We start from the raw sequence: 7,732 nt of genomic DNA, 5'->3' as shown, positions 1-7,732 counted from the left end.
CCTAACTGAAATTGGATCAAACAAACTGATTGACAAAAAAATTCTATTGGAATTGGTCGGAATTAGTCCGAAAACCCTAGAATTGATCTTTTTGGAGTGGCACAAATTGCGATATGACCACAATTGATTTTGATTGGACTTCACATATTCAATCAACAATTTTAAACTCAGAGTTAGAGATCAATATGATCCAGGCTGATTTTTATTTGAAGCCAGAATCTATCCAAAAACCCTAAAATTGGCCTCAGATATGAAAACCTAACCATCCAATCCTAAAACCCTAGATCCAATCATTCCAAACCAATCATAAATGAAACAATCATGACGATTCCAATCCTTATCATTCTATTCGTCCAAGGATTTTAAACTTGAAATCTGATCCATATCAAAATTGATTGGAAGGGTCCTAACAACCTAAAATATATAGAACTACAGGGAGAATTTTTTTCTGTTGGCACTTGATCTTAGCCAAAAGGCAGAGAAAGGTAACAGTGATAATGGCAGATGCATGAGTCTGGTTGGAGTAATTTTCCTGGGAGACAGTTGTTTGGCTAGAAAACCCAGATGGTAGATATATATATGTGTGTGTTTGACCTTAAGCCATGATTCCACTCCTTACATAGACCGGAATTGAAGCAACCGACTCCAGAGAGACTTTCCTGTCTCTTATTTTATTAATGACGTCTACAAGGTGAGAAGCGACTTATTCATACATGAATACAAGGAAGATAGACCATGGTTTTACAAGTAGTATTAGGAACGATATCGGTTTTAGTCGATATTAATGATCGATATCGGTCTTAGTCGATATTAATAAAGATATGAATTGATTGTATCATGGAATCGAATGGTTTTGGACTTAAAATCAATTAAAAAATCATTTTCTTAACAAATTTATCTTCAATTAAAACTGTTCAACTGATATAGAACTATTCCATAAAAAAAAAAAAAAAAAAAAAAAATTAAAACTGACATAGAACAAGGTATGTATCGTTATTGAACATGGCCAACATCAATACAGATTGTCTGATGTGTCTGATCCGATACCATTTTAAAAGCCATGTCTGAAGGAGCCTGAAATCAAGCTTTGATTGAGTTAGAGGATCTCTCACCATCCTCAACAATCCAATGAAAGGAGGCAACCATTTGCCACCACATCTGTCCCTTTTCAATTTTTTTTTTTTTTTTTTTGTTAACCAAGGTGTCCGGGCTAACTTACGCACACATTGACTAATTCTCAGGGAGATTAGCACAGCAACCCACCGTCATGATCTCCACTTAAATCGCAGATGCACAGAATCTCTCCCTTTTCAAGTGTCACTTTAAACTTTCAAATAATTTTCTTTCGTGACAAAAGAGTATGATTTTCATTATGGGACAAGTTTTCCTTCACCATAGTCAAGATGTGACCCCCCATTTTCCCCTAATCTCCCTCTATTGTTTAGGTTTTCAGTAGACCATGGTGAACTGATGCCCATTACCGTGGTTTTAGGAAAACTCGATTCTTTATTGCATGAAATAATTAATTTGATATTTTTTTTTCCTAAAAGTAACAATAACAACAATTCAGTCTTATCCAAACTAAATAGAATCAACTACATGGATTTAGGTTAAAAAAAAAAATCACTCTGGAACATCCCACTTAGGAACAAAGTAATTATTTCATATAATGAAGGACAAATCTTCCTTGGCATCCCATTGCATGAACCTCAACTTCGCTCTTTCTCCCAATAAAAAGCCAATTGAACTGATCAATAGATTTGATGAAACAAAATCGACATACTAGCTAGACTCCTTGTGGTGCAGAGTACTTTCCCTTTCACTATCTTATGATACAAACTTTAGTGGTGTTTGGATCGAATTGAGCTCATCTGTAATGCACATAGGTGTGTAGCGCATCATTCAACGGCAAAAAATGCTCAAACATGTAGTCAAAGGTGTTTTTGATCATTGAATCTACTTTACATGCGATGTGCACTACAAAGATCTCAGAACGGATCAAAGCTCCCCTAGGGGATGTCCCCTTGGATCCAACATCAATAGGGGGTCTGACCATGAGTCTAATGTGGCACACTGCCCCTATGGACAGCTGGATCACCCGAGGGGACGTCCACCTGGTGGGGAATAATCTAAACCCAGTTGAGTGAACGAGTATATAAATATATATATATATATATATATATATAAATATATATCATACTATTATATAAAAGCACGAATTGGAAAATTTCTCACTTGACAATTTTATCCTTTCTTATTCACTATTTTTTTTTGCATTCTTTTTTATTTTCTTAAATTGTTGTTAACACTCTCTCTCTCTCTCTCTCTCTCTCTCTCTCTCTTACTTTCACATGATTTTGCTCATTATCAACTTTCTTTTTTTTACTAAAACTCTTTCTCCCTCCCACTCTAATACGATTTTGCACATTATCCACTTTTCTTTTTTTAAACTTAAATACTCTCTCTCTCACACGATTTTGCTCATTATCAACTTTCCTTTTTTTACTAAAATACTTTCTCTCCCTCCCACTCTAACACAATTTTGCACATTATCCACTTTCCTTTTTTTAAACTTAAATACTATTTATCTCTCTCTCTCTCTCTTACTTTCACACGATTTTGTTAGTTATCAACCTTCCTTTTTTTACTAAAAGTCTTTTTCTCCCTCCCACTGTAACACCATTTTGCACATTATCCACTTTCTTTTTTTTAATTAAAACTCTTTCTCTCCCTCCTACTTTCACAAGATTTTATCCACTTTCCTTTTTTAATTAAAACTCTTTCATTTTCTTACTAAAACTCTTTCTCTCTTTCCACTATTTCTTTTTACTCACCTCTCTCTCTCTCTCTCTCTCTCTCTCTCTCTCTCCCTTGAACTTCATATCCTCATCATAAACATCATCATCGGTGGCTTGGCTTTGGGACTTCTTCCACACCTGCGGCTATTGGCAACTCATGATCCACCTTATTTTCTGGTAAGAAACTATGACTCAAAGGAACCTATGTGTGATTCACTCTGCATAATCACAGGATGCAGATGGTATTGGTGGAAACCAATCCAGATATCGTATATTGATAGCAACCTTTAGTTATGTAAATTTTACTAAATTGAAGCTTATTCTCTCTCCATTTCCTCACCCAAAAAATCTTATTTTCGTTGAATTGGAAACAGATTATTGCAATCTGAAATATTTGTTCTGTGTCGTTCTCTATTTGAGTCTATTGCTAACAACTTTTCTGCTCAATGGTTTCTCAGCTTGATGTTTCATGTTGATTTAATTGATGCATAGTCCACCATATTTGTTGATAATGTTATGTAGCACTCAATATTGATTTTGGTTGCAGATAATTGTGAAATATGATGCAGTTCATGGTTTGCTTCATGCTTTTCAGTATCAATGATCAATGATCAATGATCCTGTAACAACCTTGCAATTATGAGGAACCTTGACTCTAATTCTTTGGGAAAAACCCACAAACATGTTTGACACAAACTCATAACAAGAACAATTTCAACTTCAAAGAGTTTTCCACTTTATGCTTATTTTTAGTGTTTTAAAAAAAGAGGGTTCTAATCCTTCACCGGATTAAAATGGAATCAGTCTCTCAAAAAGTAAAATGATTTAATTTTTCTCAAAAAATATGAAAAAGAAAAAGAGAAGGGAAGATCCAAATCCCAGATTTGACTTGGCCAATGCAATCCCAAATTTTAAAACCATGGTATAGCATCATGATTCATGCAATAAAACACTAACAATCTTCAAATCTTCTATGTGCATGCTTTCTACACTAGTGACTCAACATAGACAAAGTTGAACAACATTGAGCTAAAATACACCTCTGGTTGCTTTCAAAACAATTTCCCACTCAATAATTAGAATTACTAAGTCCATAGAGCAACACAAGCTCACAAAGGAAAACAGTAAAAGTCTTCTCAATTAAAAGAAAAGACTGTTACTCAATCATTCCAATCCAAGTAGGGCTTACTATATTATAAATCATATATTTGGTATTGGTGATGTGGATTTTGGTATTTTGAAATTGTTTGGATGGTTAATAATTGAGCTTTTCTTTTAAGTATTAAAAAGAAAAACAATTCCCCACTCATATTAGAATTACTAAGGCTTTGGTATGATTTCTATTTGTATTTATTAACTATTTTTTAGAAATTATTTGTGACAATAAATTATGGACCACAAATATTATTTGTTTGGTCACTATTCATAAAATAGAATATATAATGAGAAAATAGGTTTCAGTTTTCACCTTTAGCTTTGAGCTTCGAGCGAGAGAGATAATAGGATTTGGGGTTTTTTATTAGAAAGGTATAAAACATACTGAAGTTACGTATTTACTATTGATTTTGAGTAGTTTAGCACAAGTGCTCATTTAAGGTAGTAAAAATCAACATAAATGATTTGTTGCCATAAATCACAAATCGCTTGAGAGCAATTTGTCAGTTGTGATTTATTCTAATTTATTATAAATACAAATAAGTTCTATAAATTATACCAAACACTTGTAAAAATAGAAATAAGTCAAATAAATACAAATAGAAATCAAACCAAAGAGAGACTAGAGTCCATATAGCAACACAAGCTCACAAAGGAAACCAGTAACAGTCTTCTCGATTAAAAGAAAAGATTGTTACTCAATCATTCCAATCCAAGTAGGACTTATATATAGATATATATATATATAAATAAAAGTTTATACACGCAAACACACTCTAAGAAAAATATTCCGCTATACATGTAAATGTGTATTTACTATTATATATATAAAAGAATACTAATGTAATTAACTCTCACCGTCATACGTTCATATCAAATTCCACAACAATCAATCAGCCTTTCACAATGAGTCCAAATGTCTATGGTTGTTGCTCTCAACTTCTTTGTTCTTGCAGTCTTTGAGCAATCCCCTTGCTTCTGATTCGTGCTCTAAGCATATCTGAAAGTCATTTAAGCCCTAATAAACTCTTTTCCATAGGCAACCATCCAGATAGAGGGACAGTAATTTAGCTGACCCTACCTGACTAATTGGGCCGAAAAGAGGCCCAATATTAAAATATAATCAACCTTGAGTTTAGGCTGGGCTTGAGCTTACCTTGATCCCTAGTTATTAAATTCTCTGAATTATTCCGGCCGAAAGAATTTTACCGAATTTTACGAATAATTCTGTCCAAATCTGAATCAAATAAAAAATTTTCAAATTTTATAAATTTTTTTAAAATTCACGAATAATTTGGCCGAACCAAATTTTATTTGAATTATAACCTAATTTTATCCCATGTAAAAAAAAAAAAAACACTTTACCTTTAATAAGTCAATAAGCTTTTAGAAAATAGTGTGATTATAATGTATTTATTATCCTAATGTTACTTTTCTTCTTTTTTTAACAAAATTCAACAAAGCTTATCTTTATTGAGGTAATCTCTCACACTTCAATAAAAAAAAAAAAAAAAAATTTCACACCCCATTTTGGTTTGACTAAATCTTACAATCATTACTCTCTCTCTAGTCTTTAAGGTGAACATGCATAGTGGGTGATGTGAGTTTAATTGAATTTGTGCTCAGTCCCACTTCTTAGTCTCTCTTTCTCTAATTCAATTATTTGAGTAATAGGAAATGAGTCTAGAAAAATAAAAAGAAATAAATATAATATTTTTATCTTTAAAATTTAAAATTTTAATTTTTTTTTTATCATTTGTATGTTATGTACATATGATAATTGATAGATAATATGAAACAAGTATTGCAAATATTAAAAATAACATCCAAATTTTTTGTCTGTTTTTTATTTTTGTAAATGAATAATTCCAGAATCCGAATCTGAACTCGAATTTTATTATCTCCGTTTTTTTGACTGATATTTTGACCAAATCATTGAATTAATAAAACGAATTAATCCAAATAATTCTTCATCCGAATAATTCCCGAATTCGAATTTAATAACTATGCCTTGATCTGGCCAGGCGGTCTGAATTCTTTTAAAATACTCATATTGGTCAATATGGGCTGAACCAATTTTAGTTGGCACACCAGCAGACGCCAGCGTGGTGGAAGTCCATTCGTAGTAGTTCGCACAGGCTTGGGCCTATCCGGTCCAACACCAACCAAGCCAGGCTTCATTGCTAATTTATATTCTTATTACAAAAGAAAATCGTCATATATTCAATACACCTTCTTTATTTACAGAAACACCTATAAATTGAAGGCAGAAGGGAAAAAATAAAGGTTATTTCTTTAGACCAAGGGAATTGTTGAAGAATTGGGATTGGAAGGACAGCAAACCTAGAGGCAATCAGACTCAATGTCATAACAAACACGAGAGCCAACCAGAGCTATTACAATATCAACAATCAACATAGTTGATGCAATGATTGATTTATGTATCTATTTTTTTCCTTTTTATTTCTTGACAATCAAACATAGCCGAATGTGAAAAATGTATAGCTTCCGACTAAGAGAATAGTTTTCTGAAAAACTAGGTGTATATTTTTAAACATGTAGATTAACAATAATCCGATTGCATTGCACACTGCACCATGTGCATGTTGCTTATGAAACCAGCATATTGCATTAAGAAGAGGAGTAATTCAAGGAAGGGCACCAGGGTGGGGGTGGGGGTGTTTGTTTCCTTGGGTTTCTTTTTAGATCATACGGAGTTGAAAGATCATAAGAAGGGGGGGGGGGTTGGGTTGGTGGTTCAGCATGGTGTGTTTCGCCTAATCTTACCAAACCAAACCAAATCAACCCAACCTCACCATCACATTGTGGAATTAATAAACAAGTTATAAAGACTCTTGGCCTAATAATGATCAAGAAGAAATCCAATAAAAAAAATTCAGAGTAGAGAAATGGATATATAAGAGTTAAACAAGCAAAACCATTAATAAAGATCACTAGATGTGGGGATAAGAATCTTGAACTTCATGTGTCTCTGCAATACATCTGCAATACATGACAGAAAAGATATGCAACAGAAAAAAGATGCCCAACCCAGCATCCGACAGCTAAGAAGACTTAGGGATGCAGACCCATGCGTTAAGATGCGTGTCAAGAACCTCCCATCTGTTAGATACCTGATTGGCAACCCAACATGTTGGAGAGGTGCCAGATCCCTAAGTCCTTTTCCTAATTTTCTGTTTTTAACTGTAGCTTTCATTATACCTAATATCTTCCAGTGGGAATGACATTAGTAGATTTTCATATCAATTTGAATTGAAGGTTATTTTTACCAAAAAAAAAATAAAAATTGAAGGTTATTAAAATTTGGACAAAGTTTTTACCAAATCAAGGAATCTCTTCTTCTACCATGACTGAATTCCTGGAGGGTAAGTTTCATCTTTAAACTCCTATCCCCTTTTGAACACGGTTGAAAGTACTCCTCCAAGATCCAATTAAACATTCAAATGTCGTGGCTTAAGAGCATTTCTCGTTTCACCGTCGGTAAGAGGAAAAATTCAGTCCTTAAAAACTTCTTTAAGCTTGAGGGAAGAAGTATAATTATGATCTCATTAGAGGGAGGATTAAGTAGCTGAGTTGGCAAGGGACCTTCGTCTCAGGTAGCGTGTGGTTCTGAGTTTGACTCCTTTTACTTACTTGGGGCCACTCACACGGTGTACTTTAGTACTTTTCACTGTTTTTGATGAAAGTTGAATAGTTCTTATTCAATCCCTCTGTGACCCGGTTCATGCAGTTATGGGGTCAATATGGACCCAAAGGAC

This window comes from Macadamia integrifolia, unplaced genomic scaffold, assembly GCF_013358625.1.
Source record: "Macadamia integrifolia cultivar HAES 741 unplaced genomic scaffold, SCU_Mint_v3 scaffold2025, whole genome shotgun sequence".
Lineage (NCBI taxonomy): Eukaryota > Viridiplantae > Streptophyta > Magnoliopsida > Proteales > Proteaceae > Macadamia > Macadamia integrifolia.
This window is presented reverse-complemented; position numbering follows the sequence as displayed.